A 27790-nucleotide genomic window follows, 5' to 3' on the forward strand; every position below is an offset into this window, starting at 1 on the left:
AGGTACAGTGTAGGATAAAGCAAATAAGCAATTATATTGACACTATTAAAAACCAAAAAATTTCGGCATAAAAGAAACACAAGCATAAAATTAAAGATTAAATTAAAACCCTGTAATTATAAATTTAAATCAGAAGGATTAGTAGGAACTCATTTTTTTCCTCTTAAAAGAAAGTATTTCCTAGCTTTTTCCACTGAAAAAGCTTTAGCAGCAATGACATCTCAGTAGCAACGAGTACCCCTAGCACCCAGACTGTGGTCTTTATATTCTATTTTCCACTAAAAAGAAGGTCTCCTTGGAGAAATGGCTGTTTCTAAAATTGGGGTAGGAAATGTACGAGATGAACATGAAACATCTTGTGCCCCAAGAGCAAGGAGAATACTAAAGACTAATGCAGTTATGTCAAAGGTCATGGGACCCAACTTGAGGGTACTGCCACAGGCCTAAGAAGAAACAACTGGAGCATCAAAAACAAAAAACAGGGCCCGGTGGAACAGCAGTTAAGTTCGTGCACTCCGCTTCATCGGCCCGAGGTTCGTGGGTTCTTATCCCGGGCTCCGACCGAGGCACCACTTATCAAGCCATGCTGTGGCAACGTCCCATATAAAGTAGAGGAAGATGGGCATGGATGTTAGCCCAGGACCAATCTTCCTCAGCAAAAAAGAAAAGGATTGGCAACAGATGTTAGCTCAGGGCTAATCTTCCTCAAAAAAAAAAAAAAAAAGCAAAACTGGATTCAAACATACAAAATATATAAAAATCTGTAAGTTTAAAATGATAGTAGAGGGGCCAGCCCCGTGGCTTAGCGGTTAAGTGCACGCGCTCCGCTACTGGCGGCCTGGGTTCAGATCCGGGCGCGCACCGATGCACTGCTTCTCCGGCCATGGTGAGGCCGTGTCCCACGTACAGCAACTAGAAGGATGTGCAACTATGACATACAACTATCTACTGGGGCTTTGGGGAAGAAAAAAAAAATGATACTAGAGAAAATTAATTGGTTACCAGGGGAGGCTGCTAAGGGACTAATTCACGATTACTCTAAAACTTGATAAATAAATGGAAAGAATCAAGTCCTTTTCTGGCCTTTCCTATGCTAACCAACAGAGTTCTTTGTGAGGAATCCCATTTCGATGAAGAAGGAACAACAGAATAAGAAAATTATCACTTTGCACACCCTAATAATTTATAATCAACAAAGAGTGCTAAAACCATTATATGAAAGATTGACAGAAAACATTCTCACAGACAGATCAGGCTAATATCACCCGAATCCAGAGCTCAATCAGAGCACAGCTAAAAGTGAGACTGCCAGAAACTGTCTCATGAGCGATACAATTGGAAGTACGCAGCACTGCCTGTGAAGCATTCTTCCTTTCAATTATTAATTTAATCATGCCTCTAGATCAAGCTAAATGATACCACGAGGAAGCAATTAGACAAATACAGACTACTGGACGTTCTGCTGTTTAAAAGACTGACTGCCCAGGCTTTCTGCCTGGAGGCAATTTTTGGACCTCAATGAAGTGAGGGGGAACCAAAAGAGCCCATCAACCTCTCTGAGTTGAGGTGACAGATAATAGAGTTCACAGAGGATGAAGAGGCTGGAACTTGTGGGGCAGAATTCCAGAAAGGAAGGAAGCCACACAGAAAAAGAACTCCAGAAATCTGCATAGTGTTCTCTTGAATCTTTGCTAAGTATTGGGCAACACACGCATAAGGAAACTCCACAAAGTCAGGCAAACAATGACAGAGAAGTTGTAAGCTGATCAATTCCCACAGCTCACAAGCAGGAAGACATTCAAGCTCCAGCAACTCAGAGTGGAAAGTCCTTGGTGATCACCCAGGATATTCAGCAGAGACCCCAGAAGGTTCACCGCTTGGTATAGGGCTCAAATGTCCCTGAAATGAAAACTACTCTAGACCCACTCTATCAAGACTCAAAAACAGACCTCAAAAAGAAGAAACTGACCAGCAGCCAACTTCACTATTTGCCAAAACACTCTTTAAAGAAAGACAACAAAGGGGCCAGCCTGGTGGCATAGTGGTTACATTCGAGCACTCTGCTTTGGTAGCCTGGGGTTCACAGGTTCAGATGCCAGGTGCGGACCTATGCACTGCTCATCAAGCCGTGCTGTGGCAGGCGTCACACATATAAAGCAGAAGAAGATGTGCAGGGATGTTAGCCCAGGGCCAATCATCCTCAGCAAAAAGAGGAGGATTGACTAACAGATGTTAGCTCAGGGCTAATCTTCCTCATCAAAAAAAAAAAAAAAAAAAGACAACAAAAGCCAGATAGTCATCTAACACCCACCTAAAAATCAGTAGATGTGCCAAAAAAAAAAAAAAAAAGACCCATACTAAGAGAAAAGTCAGTCAATAGGAACAAACCCATAAACGACAGATGGAACTAGAAGACAAGGACATTAAAACAGCTACAAGAAGTACACCACTATTATGCTCAAGGACTTAAAGGGAAACATGACTATAATAGAGAAAGAAATGGAAGGAAGATATTTAAAAGAAAAGGAGCTTCTAGAGATGAAAAATATAAGAAATGAAAATGTCACTGTATGTAATTAACAGATTTGAGCATGCAGAAGAAAAGAATCAGTTGAAATTTAAGACATAGCAATACAATCTAAAATGAAACACTGAAAAAATTAACAAAGCCTCAGTAACCTTTGGATAATATAAGATGGTCTAACATACGTAATCGGAGCCCTGGTGGAAAAGAAGGGAGGGGCCAGATAAAGATTTTAAGAAATAATGCTGAAAATTTTTCCAAATTTGATGTAAACTATAAACCCAGACATCCAGAAATCTGAACAAACCAAGCAGGATAAAAACACACACATGAAGACAAAACCACACCAAGGCACATCATAATCAAATTGCTGAAAATCAGTGATAGAGAATGACTGTCAGAAACTGTGAAAGCCAGAAGACAATGACTGTCATCTTTAAGGCGCTGAAAGAAAAAAAATCAACTTGGAATTCTCTATACATGAAAATATCTTTTTTTTTTTTTAAAGATTTTATTTATTTATTTTCCCCCCAAAGCCCCAGTAGACAGCTGCATGTCATGGCTGCACGTCCTTCTAGTTGCTGTATGTGGGACATGGCCTCAGCATGGCCGGAGAAGCGGTGCGTCGGTGCACGCCCGGGATCCGAACCCGGGTCGCCAGCGGTGAAGCGCGCGCACTTAACTGCTAAGCCACAGGGCCGGCCCCGATACATGAAAATATCTTTAAAAATAAAGGTGAAATAAAAATATTTTCAGACAGGCAAGGTAGAAAGAATATAACACTAGTACACCTGCATGACAAGAAATGTTAAAGGAAGTCCTTCAGGTGGAAGGATGATTACAGCTAGAAATTTGGATATACACTAAGAAATGAAGAGCACACGAAATGATAGATATACGGGTAAATATAAAAGACTTCTATTTTTCCACTTTTAAAAGGTAAATGTTTAAAGCAAAAATAATGGACGGTGAGGTTACAAGATAAATAGAAATAAAATGTATGGCAACAATAGCACAAAGGGGGAACAAGGAAAGTATAGGGTCTTATATGTGAAGAGGTATATTACACCTCTTAACAGACTGTAGATAAACTTAAAATGTATATTGTAGACTGTGATAAATTAAAAATGTATATTGTAAACCCCAGAACCACACACGCACACACACACAAAAGAGGTGTAGCTAATAAGTTAATAGTGGAGAAAAAATGAAATGCTAAAGAAAATTCAATTACTTAATCCAAAAGAAGGTAGGAAAAGATAAAAAGGAACAAAGCACAGATAGTATAAAGAGAAAACAAATAGTAAGATGGTAGATTAAAATCTAACTATATCAGGGGCTGGCCCAGTGGTGTAGTAGTTAAGTGCAAGCTCTCCGCTGCGGCAGCCCGAGGGTTCACAGGTTCGGATCCCAGGCATGCACCGACGCACTGCTTGTCAAGCCATGCTGTGGCGGCGTCCCATATAAAATAGAGGAAGATGGGCACAGATGTTAGCCCAGGGCCGATCTTGCTCAGCAAAAAGAGGAGGATTGGCATCGGATGTTAGCTCAGGGCTGATCTTCCTCACAAATAAATAAATAAATAAATAAAATCTAACTATATCAAAATACATTAAATATATATGGTCTAAACACTCCAATCAAAAGCTCAAGATTATCAGAATGGTTAAAAAAGCAAAGCCTAACTATATGCTATCTACAAGAAATGCACTTTAAATATAAAGGTGCAGAGGGGCCAGCCTGGTGGCATAGCGGGTAAGTTCTTGCCCTCTGCTTGGCCGGGGGGGTTGCAGGTTCGGATCCGAGGCGCGGGCGGAGCTGTGTACCGCTCATGAAGCCATGCTGTGGCAGGTATCCCACATAAAATAGAGGAAGATGGGCATAGATGTTAGCTCAGGGCCAATCTTCCTCAGCAAATAGAGGAGGATTGGCCACAGATGTTAGCTCAGGGCTGGTCTTCCTCGCCAAAGAAATAATAAATAAAATAAAGGTGCAGAGAGGCTAAAAGTCAAAAGATGGAAAAGATATAAGGAAAACATCAAGCATCAGAAAGCTACAGTGTCTGTATTAATACCAGACATTGTAGACTTCAAAACAAAGAGTATCATCAGGAGAAAAAAAGGACATTTCACAATGATAAAGAGGTCAATTGATCAAGCAGAAATAACAATTCTAAATGTGTACACTCTCAATAAGAGATACAAAATACATGAAGCAAAAAAAACAAAACAAACTCATGACCCAAAAATCAGTTAAAGATGCACATCTAAGTATTTATTAGTGAAATGACAGGACATCTAGAATTTACTTTAAAATACTCTACCACTCTTCTGCCCAAAAGTGGGAAGATAGAATGAAATAAGACAGGTAAAATGTTGGTAATTTTTGAAGCTAAGTGATGAGTATACAGAGATTCACTATATTACCCTACTTATGTACATATTTGAAATTTTCCATTAAAGTTAAAGAAGGAACAAAGAAAACGGGTTTACTGAACTACCAGGCACTAATTAAAGGCATACTACTGATGAGGGGTTGCTGAAAACAGTGGCAAAACTGTGATTCTACCATGAAAATCCTCAAAAAAAGTGCCGTTTTAGTTGTTCGAATGTACAAAAACCCTTGTGTACACATATGAATAAAATCAGACTTGAAAAGAAAGTATTTCCTGGAATCACAATTGCCTGAAAAAAATTATATTTAAATTTTTAAATTCTATTTTAGAGTTTCTTTAAAAAGCCTTAGTTTCCTTACCTATAAAATGTCAGTAATAATAATATCTATCTCATGGAGCCATTGTGAGGATTAAATGCTTTAATACATGTAAATTCTTGGAAAAGTGTAAGGCATATAGCAAATAGTCAAAAGGTTTTTGCACTTTGTTTTTATATTTCTATTTGCAGAAGTTAGGGTTAAAGTAAAACATTTTAAACAAGCTAGTAGTGAAAATAAATTTGTTTTACCATATATACCAACTTTACACCAGAAGATGTGTTTACTAAACAGTTTCCTTTGAGGAAAGCGTTGTATATTCTGAAACAATAAATTAGATGAATCAATGTTTTTAATAAGCACAAAAACGTAAACATACTTAGCTTTACTTCAAACTTGTTAGCAAAATAGTGTGCCTTACATAGTTACATAGAGAGGAAAAAATTATTCAGCAAAAAACTTGTACTTGACAATCACTTATACCAACGGTTTTAAGCCTAGCTAAGAAATTTCCACCGAAAGCAGTGCCACATACCACAAGTCCAAAGGGAGATACAATAGTCTGCCAGGATCAGTTTCACTTGATTTTGGTTTCCAACGAGCATAATCCTTTAGTCAGAGCTCATTTGGAGATGTCTTTATACACACAAGGCATACACAGAGAAATAATAATATATATGTACCTGTATATATATTCTATATCTATTCATGTCAAGTAATTATCGCACAATTAAAAATCTTATGCTGCTATCTTTAAAATTCCCTAAAACTATTTTTCATCATGTGAAAACAATATATTTCTTCATTTCCACATGATTTTATAATCTCTGGTTTCATTTTGATAGAAGAGTTTGTTACCGTTACTTTATACAAATAACATTCCTATTTCTGCCTTCTGAGTGGAATAGAATACTTTGCATATAAATAAATATTTTCTTTTAAATGTCCAAAAGCAAACAATTTTCTAATTATAATCCTTTACAAAGAATGAGTTTAGAAACAATATTTACTGATAAAGTTAGCTAAACAGGCAATTTATTTATACTAATGCTCATCTGCTTATATATTCTTCTTATTTTCCTCCCAAACGATTCCCAGTTGACTTCTTTTTTTTTTTTTGGCTGAGGAAGATTCACCCTGAGCTAACATCTGCTGCCAATCTTCCTCTTCCTGTATGTAAGCCACAGCCACAGCACGGCCACTGACGGATAAGTGGTATAAGTCCACCTGGGAACTGAACTCCGGCTGTGAAGCAGAGCTTGCTGAACTTAACCACTAAGCCACTGAGGCTGGACCCCCAGTTGACTTTTTGACTGAAGCATTCCAATTCAGGAAGCCTAATACAAAGAAAACTTTTTTTAAAGTCAGCTTAGCCACAAGTTCTGTTTACATCAATTTTTATAAAATGCAGCAGTACTTGAGGGAAGCCTAAAGTTTTATATTTCTTTTTTTTTTTTTTAAGATTTTATTTATTTATGTTTTCCCCCCAAAGCCCCAGTAGATAGTTGTATGTCATAGCTGCACATCCTTGTAGTTGCTGTATGTGGGACACGGCCTCAGCATGGCCGGAGAAGCGGTGCGTCGGTGTGCGCCCCAGATCTGAACCCGGGCCGCCAGCAGCGGAACACGCGCACTTAACCGCTAAGCCATCGGGCCGGCCCTAAAGTTTTATATTTCTAAGCGTTTATTTTAGTTTTATTTTTTAAAAAGCCTACTTAAATGAAACAGCAGATTAGCATAATTCAGTATCTTCATTATTAATTCCTATTTACATCGTGCTATGGCAAAAACAATGAGCCATCTACAAACTTACAGAATTGAAGGAAGGAGGGCCGGCCCCGTGGCTCAGCGGTTAAGTGCGTGCGCTCCCCTGCTGGCAGCCCGGGTTCGGATCCCGGGCGCGCACCAAAGCACCGCTTCTCCGGCCATGCTGAGGCCGCGTCCCACATACAGCAACTAGAAGGATGTGCAGCTATGACACACAACTATCTACTGGGGCTTTGGGGGAAAAAATAAAGAAATAAAAATTAAAAAAAAAAAAAGAATTGAAGGAAAAGAATTATTTTTCAGAATTTGAACAACATGCACCAAATTCTCAAATGTTTGCTGCCTACCAGAATCTGATTTAGAAAGAAATGCAAAATCACATGTGCATACACACACACACACACACACACTGGGGGGGAGCACTTAAAATTTAGATGTTACACAAAAATTTTATTATTAATAACATTCACTTGCAGTGGTACTGATATCAAATTTGTAATAATCAAGATGTAGTCATTTATACGCAGAGATGGACTCACCAAGACTCTTCTATTTATCCTAGTTCTATTCCGAACTAAATTTTCAAGTTTTCTAATCAGAATTGACATTGGCAGTTTTTCACATTGCTGAGCTCCCCCTGCTGGTTTAGCAGTAGTAGTCATTTAAAAACTAGTTGCAGGGCCGGCCCTGTGGCTTAGCGGTTAAGTGCGCGCGCTCTGCTACTGGCGGCCTGGGTTCGGATCCGGGCGCGCACCCACGCACCGCTTCTCCGGCCATGCTGAGGCTGCGTCCCACATACAGCAACTAGAAGGATGTGCAACTATGACATACAACTATCTACTGGGGCTTTGGGGGAAAAAAAGGAGGATTGGCAATAGATGTTAGCTCAGAGCCGGTCTTCCTCAGCAAAAAAAAAAAAAAAAGAGGAGGATTAGCATGGGTGTTAGCTCAGGGCTGATCTTCCTCACAAAAAATAAAAAAATAAAAATGAGTTGCAGTACTAATGAATACACTTTCATTAAATTAATGAAATAAATTAATGTATATTTCATTAAATATACATTTCATAAAGCACATACTTTCAGTTTAAAGCAAGTTGCATTAACTTTAGACCTAAAAAGAAAGGGAAGTCATTAGTAAATAAAAAAGTTATGTATGTTAGTAAAGAAAGAAATGTTTCACCAACTCAATTTTTACATTCGCAAAAATGACTTCATAAAACAGAATCTAAATTGTACAATACTGCTCATTTAAAAATAAAAATTGAGGGGCCGGCCCCATGGCTTAGCGGTTAAGTGCGTGCGCTCCACTGCTGGCGGCCCAGGTTCGGATCCCGGGCGCGCACGGACGCACCGCTTCTCTGGCCACGCTGAGGCTGTGTCCCACATACAGCAACTAGAAGGTTGTGCAGCTATGACATACAACTATCTACTGGGGCTTTGGGGGGAAAAAATAAATAAATAAAATCTTTAAAAATAAAAATTGATAGTCATTTATATTAAGTAAATACCTGCATAACAATACTATCACTACATAGTGTTCTGAATACATGAATATATAGTAAAACATACAAACGTGCATGGGAATGATAAACGCCAAATTCATCATGGTTATTTTATTTTTTTTGAGGAAGATCAGCCCTGTGCTAACATCTGCCAATCCTCTTTTTTTTGCTGAGGAAGACTGGCCCTGGACTAACATCTGCGCCCATCTTCCTGCACTTTATATGGGACGCCGTCACAGCATGGCTTGCCAAGCAGTGCATCGGTGCGCGCACCCAGGATCTGAACCCGCGAACTCCGGGCCGCCGCAGCAGAATGCGCACACTGAACCGCTTGCGCAACCGGACCAGCCCCTCATTGTGGTTATTTTAGAGAGAGATAAAGGCAAGTGGGATTTGAAGGGGAACACACAGGGCTCCAATTGCTACCTGCGTCTTATATTTCCCTTCAAAAATAAAATTCCAGGGCCTGCCCTGTGGCGTAGCGGGTAAGTTCCCACGCTCCAGTTCCACAGCCATGGGTTCACCGGTTTGGATCCCGGGCGTGGACCTATGCACTGCTTATCAAGCCATGCTGAGGCAGGGTCCCACATAGAGCAACTAGAAGGATATACAACCATCTACTGGGGCTTAGGGGAGAAAAAAGGAAAAAAAAAAAAGAGGAAGACTGGCAACAGATGTTAGCTGAGGGCCAATATTCCTCACTCAAAAAAAAACCCAAAAACAAAAAACATGGCTCCTCTAAGTAAAAAAAAAAAAAAATTCTGAAGCAAATACAGCAAAAGGACAAACTTGATAAAGGTAGCTGAAAGCTTAAAAAAACTGTATTGTACCTAAAAATATTTTTCTGTAAAATGTGGTATAAAACATTGTATTTCTTTTTTTAAAGAAACCAGGAAAATACAGTATCATTCTTGAATCACTCCACTGAGTACTTCAAATAAAATAAGTTAAACGTTACAGTGAAATTAAACAGAGAGTCAATTTTATACATGGGAAAGATGAAAAAATTGCTAGGAAAGAGATTTGTTTTTTTAAAAAGCAGTAAGAATAAAGAAATGTATTATTAGTTAATAAACATGTGAATATACTTAATGCCACCGAACTACACATTTAAAAATGGCTGAGATGGTTAATCTTATGTATATTTTACCATAATAAAAAATAAATTTATTATGAGCCAGGCCAATTAAAATTGAAGGAATACAATATTTTATTTATAGGTAAAAACTAAGGACAAAAATTCCAAGTGGGAATTTCTGCTGGTAACAGAATCCAAAACTGAAAGCATAGCTGACTGGCACACTAACGTAACTCTATCTCAATCAGTTATGGATCAAAAAATATGAAAAATGGCACAAGAGCAAAAGGAAATTTAAGATTACACTGTCATCACTCCTGTGGATAAAATGAAGTGAAAGAGCAAACCTTAAATTTATTTTAAAGAACAAATTTCTGAAAATTTCCAACTTCATCTGTTATCACTATTTGTGTGTGTGTGAGTATGTGTGAGGAAGATTAGTCCCGTGCTAACATCTGTTGCCAATCCCCTCCCTTTTGCTGAGGAAGACTGGCCCTGGGCCAACATCCGTGCCCATCTTTCTCTACTTTATAGGTGGCACGCCTGCCACAGCACAGCCTGATAAGCGGTGCATAGGTCCACGCTCGAGATCCGCACCTGTGAACCCCGGGGCTACTGAAGCGGAGCGCGGGAACTTAACCGCTACACCACGGACCTGGCCCCTGTTATCACTATTTTGATTCCTCAAATTCAGTTTAATCCTTGATGACTAAATGACTTGGTCTCTACTGCCTCTCTGACCCCTCATTTTGAGGTTCCTTTCTCCTTTCATATGGTGGAGGTGGCCCCTAAAATTCCATTTTTGCCTTCTCCTTCCTTGCTACATTTTTCTCCTTAGGCAATCATACGGTTTCAAATACAACCACCAAGAGAATGAATGACTCACTACACTGTGAGATCCTTGAGGTTGCAGACTGATGTGTTCATCTTATATGCCTAGCAAAAGGCAGATTCAATTAAACATTTGTTGGGATGGATGGATAGACGGATGGACAGACGGATCAATGAATCACTCCAAAACTCATCTCCAGGCCTGATTCTCCTGAACTATATACATTTCCCCATTTTCTTATTTTCAACTGCCTTCTCGACTGCTGACACCAAATTCATATTGAACATTTTTCCAGCCACTCGCTTATCCTCCTGTTTACCTGACTCAAAACCTAGGAGTCATCTTTTATTTTTCCTTTTCTCTTCCTTCCACATCTAATCAGTTGTCAAATTTCTCTCACATTCACCCTTTCTCCCAACTCCCATCACCGCTGCCCTACAGGCCCAAATCATCTCTTAACTAAACCACCGCAATAAAGAGGATTAGCTGGCTTTCCCACTGTTTACTCCTTCCTTCTCCAATCGAGCCTTTATTTTGCTTCAGGACTAATCTTCACGGTGCAAATGTTGATCAAAAACTTTCGATTCCTCAATGCCTATTCTTTAATATTCAAGATCTTTAGCATTGCATTTTTTGGTGTTTATGTTTATTGTAGTAAAAGATACATAACAGAAAACTTAACATTTTAATCATTTTTAAGTATACCTTTCAATGGCACTAAGTGCATTCACATTTTACAACCATTGCCACTATCCATTTCCAGAACTTTTTCATCTTCGCAAACAGAAACTCCATACCCATTAAACACTAACTCCCCATTCCTCGCCCCCTCAGCCCCCAGTAACCACTATTCTACTTTCTGTTTCTATGAACTGGACTACTCTAGGTGCCTCATATAAGTGCAATCATATAATATTTGTTCTTCTGTGTCTGGTTTATTTCACTTAGCATAATGTCTTCAAGCTTCATCCTTGTTGTAGTGTGTCAGAATTTTGTTCCTTTTTAAGGCTGAATAATATTCCATTGCATGTATATATCACATTTTGTTTATTCATTCATCTGTCAATGGACATTTGGGTTATTGTCACCTTTCGGCTATTGTGAACATGCTACTATGAACACTGATGTACAAAATATCTGTTTGAGTTCCTGCTCTCACTTATTTTGGATATATACCTAGAAGTAGAATTGCTAGATCATATGATAATTCTGTTTAACTTTTTGAGGAGCTGTCTTCTACAGCTGGCATAGCATTTTAAAGTCCACAATCTAGGTCTAACCTCACTTTTTGTGTACCTCTCTCCCCCCAGTCTAGTCCTCTATCATTCGACCAAACTGAATTTCAGTAGAGCCTCTTCCTTCCTATCTCTATGATCCTTTGCCCTTGCTGCTCTCTGTTTGGAACACAATCTCACATGTGCAAACCCGCCTATCTTTTGAGGCTGGCTCAAGCATCACCTACTCCAGAAAACCTTCCTGATTTCTCCAACCAGAAGAAATCTCTTTTTCTGAATTCCCTTTATCTTTCCTTCTCACTTTCTACCACATATAATAATCATGTACACATCTTTCTCAGGGTTATATATCTAATTCACATATGTACTGCCTTCAGTAACCAGCAAGTAGTAGACAATGGATAAACGAACAGACTGGATCAATGACAAAGGAATACAGACAAAATATAATTCAAAATTTCCAATCAAATTAAGGACTGTCAAGGAAAACTAAACTGTACCCGTTAAAATCTTCTAAAAAACGTTATCCGTCAACATTTTAAATGTGCATACCAGATGACCCAGACATTCTACTTCTAGGAATATGTCTGAACTAAACCTTGGCACAATTGCAAAAAGGTTGTTCGATGCTGTGCTGTTTTAACAGCAAAAAAAAAAAAGAAAAAGAAAAGAAACAAACTAAACATCCATTCACGGGGGAGAAAACAAACAAACAATGATACAACCATAATCCTAAGCAGCTGTTAAAAAGGAGGTGAATCTATATGTACTAACTTAACACTCTACAACATACTGTGAAAAAGTCATATCTGCCTAAAAATGTAAGGGTGAATTTTTTTGTAACCACAGAAAAAATTTCATTTCAAACTACTGAAAGTAGTTATCTATGGCAGTTGGTAAAAAGGATTCACTTAGGTGAATTGGTTAACAAGCATCTGTTCTGTAATTTTTAAGACTATCTCCCTTGGGCCGGCCCCGTAGCTTAGCGGTTAAGTGCTCGCGCTCCACTGCTGACGGCCTAGGTTCGGATCCCGGGCGCGCCCCGATGCGCCACTTCCCCAGCCATGCTGAGGCCGCGTCCCACATACAGCAACTAGAAGGATATGCAGCTATGACATACAACTATCTACTGGGGCTTTGGGGGAACAAAATAAATAAATAAAATTAAAAAAAAGAATATCTCCCAAATTTTCAGTAAATCCAACTTGGTTCTGATTTTAAAATGTAAATATACATATTTAAAAGTAGAATGTTCTTGCGGGCCGGCCCCGTGGCCTAGTGGTTAAGTTCTGCACACTCCACTTCAGTAGCCCGGGTTCAGTTCCCAGGTGTGGACCTACACCACTTGTTGGCAGCCAGGCTGTGGCAGTGACCCACATACAAAATAGAGGAAGACTGGCAGAGATGTTAGCTCAGGGTGAATCTTCCTCAAGCAAAAAGAGGAAGATTGGCAACAGATGTTAGCTCAGGGCAAATCTTCCTCAGCAAAAAAAAAAAAAAAAAAAGTAGACTATTCTATAGTCTAACACAAAAGACACTCAGGAGAGTTTACAATATCCTTGCCAAAAATAAATATAACAAAACTAGCAATTTTATAATATTTAGAATCAAAGTGCTGAGTGGTTTACATATTACAACTGTGTATCTTTAGGTAGGAGGGAAAAAGCAAACTCTGTAAAAATGGGTGTTTTTCAAAGAGAACTAAACATTAAGATTTAATACTATAGCTAAAAGTGTTCAAAACTGTCCAGACTTTTTCAGGCTTCACTACTTTAAAGAGCAAATCTAGGGCCGGCCCCGTGGCTTAGCAGTTAGTGTGCGTGCTCCACTACTGGTGGCCCGGGTTCGGATCCCAGGCGCGCGCCCATGCACCGCTTTTTGGCCCATGCTGAGGCGGCGTCCCACATACAGCAACTAGAAGGATGTGCAGCTATGACATACAACTATCTACTGGAGCTTTGGGGAGAAAAAGGGAAAAAAAAAAAAAAGGAGGAGGATTGGCAATAGATGTTAGCTCAGCGCCGGTCGTCCTCAGCAAAAAAGAGGAGGATTGGCATGGATGTTAGCTCAGGGCTGATCTTCCTCACAAAAAAATAAAATAAAATAAAATTCAGAATAAAACAAAGAAAAAAGCAAATCTATACAACAAATGGATACATCTCTAATACTGAGCAAAAGAAGACAACAAAGAATACATACAGTATGATTCCATTTATGTAAAGTTGACAAACAGGCAAAACTAAACTACTGTCTAGAGATATCAGTAGTTTTATCACAAAGGTGATAAAACCATCAAGAAAAGGAAATTATCACAAAAAACAGACTAGTGGTTATTTCTAAGAGAAATAAATGGTTGTAATCAAAGAGGGGTATGTTGGAAGTGCCTCTGGGGTACTGGCAATATTCTATTTCTTGACTCGGATGGTGGTTACACAGGTGTTTGCTTATAATTATTCTTTAAACTGCATATATTTTATGCACTCTTCTCAATTTCTCATAATATAAAAAAAATCTAGCTAAACCTAACTTTTAATACTATTTAATAATAATATGTAAAGATTTCTGCAGTTGAACTTTTATTCTGAACATGTGCTCAAATATTTCATCCAAAATAGTTTCAGCTAATAGTGCACAGCAAAACCAACCTGCCAAAGGTAAAAAGAACAACCACATCCTGGGCCAGTACCGTGGCTTAGTGGTTAAGTGCGCACGCTCCGCTACTGGCAGCCCGGGTTCGGATCCCGGGCGCGCACCGATGCACCGCTTCTCCCGCCATGCTGAGGCCGCGTCCCACATACAGCAACTAGAAGGATGTGCAACTATGACGTACAACTATCCACTGGGGCTTTGGGGAAAAAAAAAAGGAGGAGGATTGGCAATAGATGTTAGCTCAGAGCCAGTCTTCCTCAGCAAAAAGAGGAGGATTAGCATGGATGTTAGCTCAGGGCTGATCTTCCTCACAAAAAAAAAACCACCACCACATCCTTAGGAACTCAGATGAAAAAGGAGGAGGAAATCTCATTGGAAATCTCTTAAGGTTCCAATGCTTCTCACATTTTAATGTGGATCTCATTGAACTACTGATTTGGATTCAGCAGGCCTACAGTGAGACCCGACAGTCTGCACTCTAACCCTGGTGACGCCAATGCTGCCAGTCCATGGACTCTGAGTACCACGTCCTTAAGTAACCACGAAAATGCAGCTGTTGTCAAGACTAGACCATAAAAGGAAAGGGAATCAACAGGTATTGAGAGTATGTGCCAGGTGCCTTACCTCATTTAATCTTTACCTCAACTCTAAGAGGGACAGGTTTTACAGATGAGGATAATGGGGCTCAGATAAATTAATTTGCCCATGATTACACAGCTTTATAAAAAGAGGAACCAGAATTTGAGCCCAATTCTATGACTCCATTTTTTCAAAGAGACAGTACAAATCAGTCCTTGAAATTAATTTAAAATCATCCTCAAAAAAATAACTATAACATGTTCATAGGGGCCGGCCGGTGGCGCAAGCAATTAAGTGCGCACGCTCCACTGCAGTGGCCCAGGGTTCACTGGTTCGGATCCCGGGCATGCACCAATGTACCGCTTGCCGAGCCATGCTGTGGCGGCGTCCCATATAAAGTAGAGGAAGATGGGCACGGATGTTAGCTCAGGGCCAATCTTCCTCAGCAAGAAGAGGAGGATTGGCATCAGATGTTAGCTCAGGGCTGATTTTCCTCACAAAAAAAATAATAAAATAACTATAACATGTTCATTACATGGTATCTCGCATAGAGACTTTCACCTTCCCCCATTAGCTCATTCTTCACAATCTCCTTCCCTTTATTGTTATTCCCCCTGCTATGATGCTGGTAATTGTCATCCATATTTAAACTACTGTAGCAAACACCTATCTAAATCTAACTTCCCTGACTCCAGTCACTTGCCACATCAATCTGTTCTGAAGTCTCTAAGAAGGAATTCACTGAATGTGAGCAAACAAGAAGCACAGTGAAAATGGTGTTTCAGGAAGTAGAATTCCAAGTACTCTACGATCCCACAATCCTCCTACCGAATCTTGCAGTTTGCATATAGAGCCAGTTTCCTCACTGACACATAAAAATATTCTGCAAAGAACATAATACATTTTGACAAGATGCTGTAAGGGAATGGAAATTTTTATTTCCACTCATATTTTTTCTGGTGGTGGTCAGAGCAAAGGAATTCATGACAGGTAAATAACATCTTGACTACTCCCTATCCCCATGAAACCTAAAGGACAGTGGCACATGCACATGAAGTAATCTTTGTTTCACAAGCTTGCTTGACCATAAAAATCACCTAGGGGGCCGGCCCGGTGGTATAGTGGTTAGGTTCGTGTGCTCTACTTCAGCGGCCCGGGGTTCGCAGGTTCAGATCCTGGGCACAGACCTACGCACCCCTTATCAAGCCATGCTGTGGCAGGCGTCCCACATATCAAATAGAGGAAGATGGGCATGGATGTTAACCCAGGGCCAATCTTCCTCAGCAAAAAGAGGAAGACTGGCAACAGATGTTAGCTCAGGGCTAATCTTCACACGCGCGCGCACGTGCACACACACACACACCACCTAGTAGGTAAATTTCCTAGAGATTGCTTCAGAAAATAGGGATGGGTCCAGGAATCTTAATTTTTTTAACAAGCAGTGCAGCAGATACAAGTTCATAAAACCGTCAGTAGTCCTTCTAAAACTTAACTTTTATGTTCTCATTTATAGTTTTCCCATGCCTTACATATTTTATTGAGCAACAGGTTTAAAACATGGCTAATAAAACTTCCAGAAATATACAAATCATAGCAGGAGAGCTCATAGATGAAGGAGCAACTGAACCCTTATTTTACAAATGAGGAAACTGAGGTCAGAAAACTTAAGCGACTCGCTTAAAGTCATACTGTTAATTAGTAGCAAAACAGAACCTGTACCTTTTGTCTTTCAGCTCAGTGCTCCTTCTAATACACCACACCAAAATCTATTTTTAAAAAATCAGCAGTAAAGCATTACTTATTGATGTCCATCAAAAGGTGACTAGTTGAACAAATCTGGCACATCCACACAATGAAGTGGTGGAAATGATTAAGGATTACCTCTATTCCAATATGGCATGGTCTCCAAGAATAAGTGAAAAGAGAAAGGTGCTGAACAGCGTACATAATATGGCAACCTTTTGTATAAGAAAGGAGAAAAAAGAATATATGTAGATATTTGCTTATTTTTGCAAAAAGAAACACTGAAAAGATAAATCAGAAATTAATAAAAATTAGGAGGAGGAGGATGGTCCAAGCACCAGCCATGTGGCACATCCTGGCAATTCCTTCTCACGGTCCCAGCTCTGAAAGTGGCAGCAGTGCTTGAGGTGGTAATCCCTCCACCATATTCTTTAAAAGTTCTGGTAATATCATCTATCCCTTTTGTCACCCCAACTCTTGAGGTAATAGTTTCACACTACAGTTATTAATCTTTAAGTTACCCTAACCTACTTTTTTTCCGCTCTCAGTCTTGCAATATTTATGTGTCCAATTCCCTACGTTAAGTCTCCTCTATTTGAAACATCTAATATATTTTCCATTTTCTTGACTAGCTCCTGACAGCATATTCTAAGAGTAAAAAGAATCACAAAGAAATCTTAAATTGCCTCAGTAATTTTGTTAGTAGTAATATAGATACTATATTTTTAAAACTTATGTATACTGCAGGTTAAAGCAAATGTGAACATTACTAAAAACAAAGATTTTCAGTTTAAGAAGAGACAAATATAAAATCTAAAGAAAAAAACCCCTGTAATGTATTCAAATTAAACTGGAAATATCAAGACCAAGTTTTGATTTCTAAAAAATATATTTTCTAGCTCTGCCCATCGAAAAGATCTAGAAATAATGAAGACTCAGTAACACTGAGCATTCCTAGCACTCAGATCTTGGTTTCTAATAATGGTATTCCCTGCAAAAGAAATGAAGTCTTCCTAGAAAAATGACCGATTTCAGGTCATGGACAGGGAGAGTACAAGGTGAACATGGTATATCTTGTTGTGACAGAAAACAACCCAAAGAGCAATGGAGGTATGTCAAAAGGACAACATCAGCTTGAAGACACATATACTGGCCAAAGTTCAGCGTCAAAAGACTAATGGCAGGGCCAGTCCCATGGCATAGCGGTTAAGTGCACGCGATCCGCCGCTGGCGGCCCGGGGTTCGGATCCTGGGTGTGCACCGATGCACCGCTTGTCAGGTCATGCTGTGGTGGCATCCCACATAAAATGGAGGAAGACGGGCAGAGATGTTAGCTCAGGGCCAGTCTTCTTCAGCAAAAAAAGAGGAGGATTGGCATGGATATTAGCTCAGGGCTGATCTCCTTCACCAAAAAAAAAAAAGACTAATGGCTGTAATTAAGTGTAAGATAACGAATAAATAAAAATCCATGTGCCTACAGTGATACAGAAAATAGCAAAGAAACTCACTTGCCACCACTGAGGTCACCATTCTTTACTAAGAAAATTTACAATGAAAAGGAAGGAATTAAACACTCTGCCTTATTAGGAGAGACTTTTAGTAGCTCATTCTCAGTTGATGGTATCTTGCCAGCTGATAAATGTGGAAGGAATAATCATCATCATCATCCTTTTGCAACCTCCAATGAAACAAGTGATTCAGGCATGATCATTAATGGATGCTAAAACCAACAGGTGAAAGATGGTTGGGGAATAGAGTAATTGCACTGTGTTAAATTGCCACCCCACAGATTACTTGATCATTGTAAAGGGAAACCTTTACAGTGAAAAGATCTAGGATTTTCACCTTAACCAAGTGATGAAATTTAGCATTATTATGACAAAAAAATCTGACATCAAGTGTGATACAATACGAGTACACGGTAGTATCAAAAAGGATTGCAAATATGACTATAATCAAGCCTTTAGACTTGTCTTACAAGAGAATACAGGAAGGAGGCAAATGACACAGGGAAACACTGAGACAAATCATGAATGTGGAAGAGTCTACCAGAGAACCAGACTGGTCTCTTTGAAAAGTCAATGTTATTGAGGGAAAGAAAAAAAAAAAAAGTGAGGGAGGATTGCTTGAGATTAAGAAGCAAAAGCTAAACAGCAGCCAATGCAATTTGGAAAACCTGACTGGATCCTGGTTCCTTCTTTAGTCCTCTGCACTTGCTGTTTCCTCTGTTCCCAAAACTTAGCATTAAACATCCTGCCTTGTGTCTTTGAGCCTGAACATCACCCTTCTCACCAACGCCTTCTCCCAACCACCCAATCTGAATTAGTCTTCCCTTTCTGTTCCATGTCATTATCACATTACTTATTTTATTTTCTTCATAGCACTTATTACTATCTGAAATTCTGTTCACTCATTAATTGCTTTCTCCAATGTCAAATGTAAGATCCAGGAAATTAGAGACCCTGCCTATTTTGTCCACTGTATCCGTAATACCTTGAACCACACCTAGCACATCGTAACAATCAATAAACATTTGCTGAATGAATGGACCAATGAACAAAAAGGCAAGAAAGATTCAACAGACATTTGGGATCACGCAATGCCTCAGAAAGCTCATGAGGAACATCAACCCATAAAAATCAAAAGTATACACTGAATGACTATTTAAGTGCCTAACATGTAAACACTAAATGTGCCTATAAGGCACTAAAAATATTACATATGAATTATACTGCCTGATATATCCCTTTTAAGCTATTTGGTAGGAATTAATTAGCACAATAATTTTTTTTTATATTAACTTTAACCTAATTGTGCAAGGGGAACAGTGGTTAAGTTGTAGAGCATACAGGATATACTCTATAGAGCTGGATAGAGCAGTTAAATGAAAAAAAATACCTCCTACCTAGGAAGATGAACGTCCCGGTTGTACAACTGAACATGATATACATGAGAGGCAGTGAGACTAGCCTAGTTGGAACAGACTACATGATGGGTGTCACGGAAAATAAGGCTGGAAAGGAACAATGAGGGCCATATGGAGAGCTTCAAAGATAAGTAGGGGAGGTAGGCAATAATGAGGTACCACAGGTTCTTGATCAGAGGAGAAAAGTCCAGAGAGCAGTCCCTTAAGATTGGTCTGTCATAATACTGTCACCTCAATCTTAACCATTTCCAAAGATTACCAAAGAGAAAAACTCAAATAGCAGCTACTGTTCACCGAGTGTTTAACATGTGTTAGGCATTTAGTTAAAGATTTTACACGTCATGAGGTAGGGATTGTAATTCCCATTTTGAAGATGAGGGAGACTGAGATCGTATAACTAGCAAATAGCAGAGCCCTGGCAATAAGACCAGCTAAGAACTGTAACACTAATTCAGTCTGCCTTCAGTTCATGAAAGTCTGGTCTAGCATCATGGCAGCAAATACAATGAGAAACAGGGAAATCTGAGGGATATTGCGGAAGATAATACAAAACTACATGGCAGGATACAAGAGACGAAAGAGAGTATAAAAAACTGATTCCCAGGGGGCGGCCTGGTGGCACAGTGGTTAAGTTTGTGCGCTTCGCTTCAGCGGCTCAGGGTTCATGGGTTCAGATCCAGGGCATGGATCTACACACCGCTCATCAAGCCATGCTGTGGCAGCATCCCACATACAAAATAGAGGAAGATGGGCAGAGATGTTAGCTCAGGGCTAATCTTCCTCAGCAAAAGGAGGAAGACTGGCAACAGATGTTAGCTCAGGGCCAATCTTCCTCACTACGGGGGAAAAAGTGATTACCAGTTTTATGGTCTATCAGACCAGAATAAAATTATTCTACCTACAGAAATGTGAATACTGAGAAGGGAACTTAGATAGAGAAGGTTTTTACCTTAAGGGAGGAGAGAGATGAAATAATGGACTCAGTTGTGAACACTTAGACAGCTGAGTTAGAGGACATGCTCTATAAAGTCCCTGGAAAACCAAGAGGCATAAAAGATCACGTCTAGATGGATTTAAGAGACATAAGGGCAGTGGTGTCAAATGAAGCCATGAATAAGCCCAATTTTCCAATTAAGGATAGAAAGAGAAGCACGTGGGGAAAAAAGAAAACATTCCTGGCTACAGGTCAGGTATGCCACTGGGACTACACTATAAGGAAGCTAGGAGATACGTTCCCCTTGTCCCAGATTTTTTTTTGTGTGTGAGATCAGCCCCGCGCTAACATCTCCAAATCCTCCTCTTTTTTTGCTGAGGAAGACTGGCCCTGGGCTAATATCCGTGCCCATCTTCCTCCACTTTATATGGGACACCGCCACAGCACGGCTTGCCAAGCGGTGGGTCGGTGCGCACCGGGGATCCGAACCGGCGAACCCCGTGCTGCCGCAGCAGAGCTCATGCACTTAACCGCTTGCACCACCCGGCCGGCCCCCTCCCCTTGTCCCAGTTTTAACATTCCACAAAAACAATATAATAATAATGTTTAAGAGTTGAGTGTTTACTATGTACTAGGCAATGTGCTAAGAAGTTCACATGCATTCCCACATTCAATTGTCCCATAACATAGACATCATTATCCTCATTTTATAAATGAAAAAACTGAGACCTAGACAAGCTAAGATCCACACACCAGGAAAGTAGAACCAGGGTATGAGCTTGGATCTACCTGGGGCGAAAGCCTATGATTTTAATTACCATGTTAAAATAAATGGTTATCAAGCCAGCCCACAGAGTATATGTAAACCATTAGGTCACCTTTTTTTTTTTTATTGTGGTAATACATACATAATACAAAATTTGCCATTTTAACCATTTTTAAGTGTGCAGTTCAGTGGCACTAAGTACATTCACATTGTTGTGCAACCATCACCAGCAGCCATCTCCAGAATTTTGTCATCATTCCAAACTAAAACTCCATACCCATTAAACAATAATTCCCCATTCCCCTCTCCCCCAAGCCCCCAGCAACTAGCATTCTACTTTCCATCTCTATGAATTGGACAACTTCAGGTACCTGATATAACATACATAATGTAGAATTGGACAACTCTAGATACCTCATGTAATCACATAATATTTGTTTTTTCATGTCCGGCTTATTTCACCTAGCATAATGTCTTCAAAATTCATTACCATCAAGTTACTTTTAAGTTAAATAAAGTGTGAAATTCTAACCCATCCATCATTATGCATCTCTATGGGAAATTATATCCCAAAATCCCATTATGATTTATGAAACACACTTTTGGAAGAGAGAACTGCATTTACTAAGAAAATAAGACAGAAGTGAGAAAGACAGACAAATCAAAATTTGAAGGACCCAAAGGAAAGTAAAACTTCAGATTCAATAATAAGGAAGAGAGCAGGTACTCGATCTTGACTAGACCAGAGGATCTATTTGGAAAGATGTTAAGTATCTCAAAGCAAAAGCTAAGAAAGCAGTTCTGCAGAACATACGGCAAACACAATACTGCTTGATCCCAAGACAAAACACTGCTCCTTTTTGGCAAGAGACAGCAAGACTACTAGTTAAAAAGCTTTAGAATGAAATACTGAAATAGAAGGATAAATTCCATTTTTCCTTGACTTTCATTTGAAAAGCCAGCAAATGGAAGAGGTAACATTTAGTAAAACCGTACTGATGAATTCATAATTAAAATCAATCTTTCAGGGCCAGCCTGGTGGCGCTGCAGTTAAGTACATGCGCTCCACTTTGGCGGCCGGGGTTCACAGGTTCAGATCCCGGGTGCACACCAATACACCACTTATCAAGCCATGCTGTGGCGGTGTCCCATATAAAAAGTGAGGAAGATGGGCATGGATGTTAGCCCAGAGCCAATCTTCTTCAGTAAAAAGAGGAGGATTGGCATGGATGTTATCTCGGGGCTAGTCTTCCTCACCAAAATAAAATAAAATAAATCTTTCTCCAAAAATGTACCAAGAGGTTCATTCTGGAAAAAAAATTCCTTGTTCTCTTTGGCAACATGAATCAAATATTTAAAATGAGAATGATAAAGGAAACACAAATTTGTAAGAGTATACCATTCTAGCTAATTCCTTAAAATAGCTGACATAAAAGTATCCTAAATATTAAATATTCTAAGGGAATATTTGTAGCTAAAACTAAAATTTACTTGCCTTTATAGAAATTAAGTGAACCACATCAAAACTATATATTACTAGAAGACAAGAGAAAATAAGTTAACTGTCTAAGCTAAGTTACTGTCCAGAGTAGTAAAACTGTACAATAACTGCTTTATATAATAATATCTATACATTTATCAGAGTTACATATATAAACAAGTAACAAAGCATCACAAGATACTTCCACCTTTGAAGCAAAGCACAGAACAGCAACACTGGAAAAAATTAAATAAAAAATTTGGGAGAAGAACTTACAAATTAAAAAGTAGAAATTTACTACAGGAAGAATCAGAATTCAAAGCAAATTTGCTTTGCAAAACACGAATGAGTAGAGAAATGCAAAATTAAGCTACAGGAGTACCACTAAGTCATAATCTTATAAGATCTTTAGAAGAATGTCACAAGAAACAATTTAAAAAATACGTTGTGAATGACGCTGGGCAATTTTAAAATGACTTGTCTATAGGTCATATCCTTCTACATGTAACAAACTGTTACAATATAGAAAAATGAACACATCTCCTTCACTTTTCTGTCAACTACAACCTTAAAGCACTCATTTTCAGTTAAGATCCAGATTGTACACGTTCAACTAATACTGCACCACTTAGAGATTCTACTCAATCCAAAAACTCATAAAATTTTTGCAATGCAGGTGACAACATGCTAAATTAATTAGAAAACAACCGCAGCACTAAGATGAGGAACTTGTACTGGGATATAGAAATTCAATATCAGAGATGCTAAGCAACCTCAATCCACATACATAAATAGATTCTATAAAATACTTTAGGATAGTTCTGGTGTAAGCTGTCAGCTTTACCCAAAAAGAAAAAAGACCTTCTCATTTTATTTATTATTGAGAGAAAGGAGAAGTACTAATAACCACTTATAGTCAACATTCTAAGGGACGGACAACTAAACATTTACTAACCAAATGTGATCAAATTAAAAGCATACAAGGCTTCTTGTGCCAGTTTACAAAACAAAAACAAAAACAAAAGCATCATCACTCTAAAGTTGTCACCACTTAGTAATCTGAGATATTTTAATTGCAGCTGCAACGTTTGTGTTTGTTGCCTGTGCATATGACTCACTCTCAGAAAGGTTCTCCCAAGACTCTGTTGGATTTTTGAGAATGCAGAAACCATAACTGGGGCATACTGTGTGGGAAGTGTCATGACAATGAATGAATAAAAAGGGAAAAGAACTCATGACAGATTTTTTTTTACAGTTTTTATAAAAAGTCACTCACAAAAGGCAGATTTTTCTGCAGAATAATAGGAAAGGTTGGGGAAAGCCATCCCGGCTCTGAGAAACCTTCCTTGACTCCCTTGGTTGGATTCAATGCACTTCTTACACTACATTATATTTAAGTGGTTTCCTTGTCTGGCTCCCCAACCAGACTGTAGGCAACTTGAGACCAAAAGCCATCTTATCTTAGAATCATTAGTATCTACTTCCCAAAATGCCCAGCACTTACAGGGCCCTCAATAGGTGTTTTTATAAAACTGATTATCGAATAATCACTCTTACATTTACATTTTACAAAGTACTTTCACAAACATTACCTCTTTTGATCCACATAACAATCTTGTGAAGTCGGAAGGGCATTATTTAACCAAATTGCTTCTGCCTTTTTTTTTTTTCTTTTGTGAGGAAGATCAGCCCTGAGCTAACATCTGCCAATCCTCCTCTTTTTTTTTGCTGAGGAAGACTGGCCCTGGGCTAACATCCATGCTCATCTTCCTCTACTTTATATGCGGCGACGCCACAGCGTGGTTTGACAAGCGGTGCGTCAGTGCGCGCCTGGGATCCGAACTGGCGAACTCCAGGCCGCCACAGCGGAGCATACGCACTTAACTGCTTGCGCCACCTGGCCAGCCCCCTGCTTCTGCTTTTATGAAGAGTTAATTCACTGACTAAAACAACCCTGAATCAGAAAGATAATCACATATTTGTTCATCTTTGAGATAACTTCTTCTGGGGACCTCAATATTCTTGTAAAACCCAGAGGTTTTTACCGTTTTCTCTGCTTGCTCTTCATAATAGGCAGGAATCACACAGCTCGGAATCTTACAAAAGGTTTTAACTACATAAAGCAGTGTTAGATGCAGGCTCTTCTAGAAAATAGGTATTAAGAAGCATCCTAAACTATTTTTTCCCGATCCTGTTCTTTTTATGATTCTGAGAAGGTACAGAATTGCAAGAGGCAAAATGCTGGAGAGTGAATGATGTCATAGATGTCACAAACTTGCATCAATACCTGATGATGATTTAGCACAACAATGCAACACATTATGCCAAGAAGCAGAATGTCAAACCACCAGGATGTTCTACTGCATTAATTTCACGACTCTTTATCAGCAAATTGAAATGTCAAGTGGCTCTCCAATTTTCTACAATGGAGAAGTTGTTGGTTCAGGTTTATGCCCTTAGCAAAGTCACTAAGAAAATCTACAAATCTCTATGGAAAAGGCTTTAAGAAAAGGAAAAAATGGTCGAAGAATTGGCTAATATTAAACTAAACAGTTGTCAATTTAATAATTAAAAGCTTTTTGAAGTAGACAAAACGCCTGAAAGTCAATGTAGATTGAGTAATATATTGATACTGGACTTGTGAAAAGCAAACAGTTACAGGGTATAAAATGACAAAATACAATAGAAAGGGCACTCAACCAGATTATACACATGAATATGCTCAAAGTTAGGAGTTTGATACAGAGCATCACTATCCACTGTAAAAGCTAATGACTGAATTTTAAATGTTCAATTCTAAATGATGATATTTCCTCTCCAATTTCCCTTGTCCCTTTAAACCCACGATGTCATCATTCTTAAGCATAAGCAAAACAAATTTAAGTTGCAAAAGGTATTTGGTGTGCCCAAGCCAAAGCCATCGCCTCAACAATTCCTCATAGCACAATTCCAATTGAAGCCATCATTCCTCAAGGAAAAGACCACAAGGCTTCAAACCGGCTTCCCTACATGAGAGAAACTAAATCAAAGTCTCCAAATTAGCATTTGAACAATCACAAAACAAGTTGTTCCCAAAAAGGAATAACAAGCATAGTACAACGTTCCTGCCAGCAAGTAAGAACTGGTAATGTGTCTGAATCTTCATCCAGAGCAATGAGAATCCCACCACAGAAAAGGCCAAAGACCTCGGCAATTAAGAAATGAAGCTTTTATTTTCCTAATAAAATTCGGGAGATTTAACAGACAAAAGCAACCGGCTATTCCGAATCTTAACAATCCAAAGGTTTCAAACGAAATGAGGATTTCATTAGCACGAAGTTACTGTGCAGAGACTATGAAGCTTAAAATTGTTTTCCCTTCGTTTACAAATCCGTTCACACCCTCCACCGTTCCCTTTGCACAAACAGTTCTCACCAGAAGCCTTTCACAGTCACAACGTGGATTGCTGTCTCAACCAAGGAGATCCGCAGTTCCCACTTCGCTGGGGGCACGCTCAAAAAGCTAAGGGGCAGGAAAGCCTGCGTTTGTTTTATTTTTAAAGCCAACTGCAAAATCTCTGCAGCTGCAGCCTCAGAGATGCGGGCCCCTCGCCGCAGCCCCAATTTGGGAGGGCACCGGACTCCGGCTCCTCTTGCGGCGTTAAAGGTTCGAGGGCGGGGGGAAAGATTATCTGACACCCCTACGGCCATCCTTGCCGTGGTCGCACACCCCTTCGCGGCCCCTGTGAGGGGACGAGAACCGCCCTGCTTGAGGAGAGGGGCCGAGTTCACTCCCATCCCAAGGGCTAGCTGGAGAGGAGCTCTCCTCCCTCCTGCCTGACCCAGGGACACCGAGGATGACGACAGCCAGGCTCGCAAGCCAGCCGGCCCCGAACCCCGCTCGGGGTGCAGGGCCTGCGCGGCCCCGGGGCGCCCACTGTCCCCTGCGGGCCCGGGGCATAAAGGGCAGGGGGCGCCGGCTCCTCACCGCGGCCCCAGGACGGGGAGAGGCCTCACCTGGCCCAGCCCGCGCCACGCTCTCGGGTTCGCTCCGCTGGCGACGGCGGTGAGGGAGCCGGGGACAGGGCCGGAGCAGAGCCGCTCCGCCTCAGGCCTCGCTTGCCGCACTCGGGGCTCCTCACAGCTGGCTGGGCCCGCAGCCGCCCGGAGCCGCCATCTTCCTTCACTCAAACGCCGCCACCGCCGCCGCCGCCGCCGCGGCCGCTACTCTGGCCAGGAGAAGACAGCGCGGAGCGCGCATGCGCCAAGGCCCGGAGCGGAGGACGCGCGCGCACTCACGTCAACGCGACGGGCTCGCGCGGGGCGGCCTGGGAGTGGCGCCATGTTGGAAAGGGATGTGGTCCCGGGCCGAGGTTCACCTGAAGTTGGAACGCCGCTTGGGGGAGCGATGCTGGACTGAGGAAACGTCCGTCTTCCGCGCCCGTCTTCCGCGCCCGCCTTCCTTGGGTCCCTAGAGCCGACGCCAGAGCTGCACTGCCTGGGGCAACTGGGCAGATTTGCCAATAGCTTGGACTCTGATAGACGTTTGACCAGGAATTAGCTCACTTGTACCCCCGGGGCCGGGGTGGGCTGTGGCGGATGGAAGTGCTCTTGGATGTCAACTGAAGGAGGGAAACTCAGTGCCTCGGTTGTGCAAGCGAAGCCTCCTTTAACTGTAGCAACCACTGTGTGACTTGTTACTAACTCCATTTTTCACATGCGGGAACTGAGGCGCAGAGAAGCATCAGTCGTTTTCCCAAGGCCACATATCCTGCGGGTGGGGAGAGGGCAGGGCAGAATTTGAGCTCAGGCGTGTCTGGTTCCCAAGCTCCTGTGCTTTCCACTATCACTATCAGCAGGCCATGGGTTCCAGTAAAATTCCCCTTTGAAGGGAGCAACCTGATGTGTAGGTGAGAACCTTCATGAACCCATCCGTACCGCATGTGGTCCAAGGAAATGCCAGAGATCAGACCCCAAGGGCTTCAGTCTTCACCCCTTGTACCTAAAAGTGAGCAGGGATAAAGTGGAACTTCTGGGATATCTGTTAGGACATTGGGCTGGGTCCAAACCCAAGTCTCCTCTC

The 27790-nt window shown here is 40.5% G+C and overlaps 1 protein-coding gene across 2 annotated transcripts in view; it reads right to left on the minus strand.

Annotated features, from left to right (window-relative positions):
- FBXO42 (F-box protein 42) overlaps positions 1-26913 on the minus strand; it is a 93023-nt gene extending 66110 nt beyond the window's left edge. Inside the window, exon 1 of one of the 2 annotated variants that reach the window (XM_058552990.1) lies at positions 26725-26913. The gene's annotated coding sequence lies outside the window, so the exon portion shown is untranslated. Of the gene's footprint in view, positions 1-26143; positions 26548-26724 lie in introns of those variants that run through there. The other variant, XM_058552991.1, reaches the window with a different exon arrangement.
- Positions 26914-27790: the final 877 nt, after the last annotated feature.

This window comes from Diceros bicornis, chromosome 13 (genome assembly GCF_020826845.1).
Source record: "Diceros bicornis minor isolate mBicDic1 chromosome 13, mDicBic1.mat.cur, whole genome shotgun sequence".
Taxonomy (NCBI): Eukaryota; Metazoa; Chordata; class Mammalia; order Perissodactyla; family Rhinocerotidae; genus Diceros; species Diceros bicornis.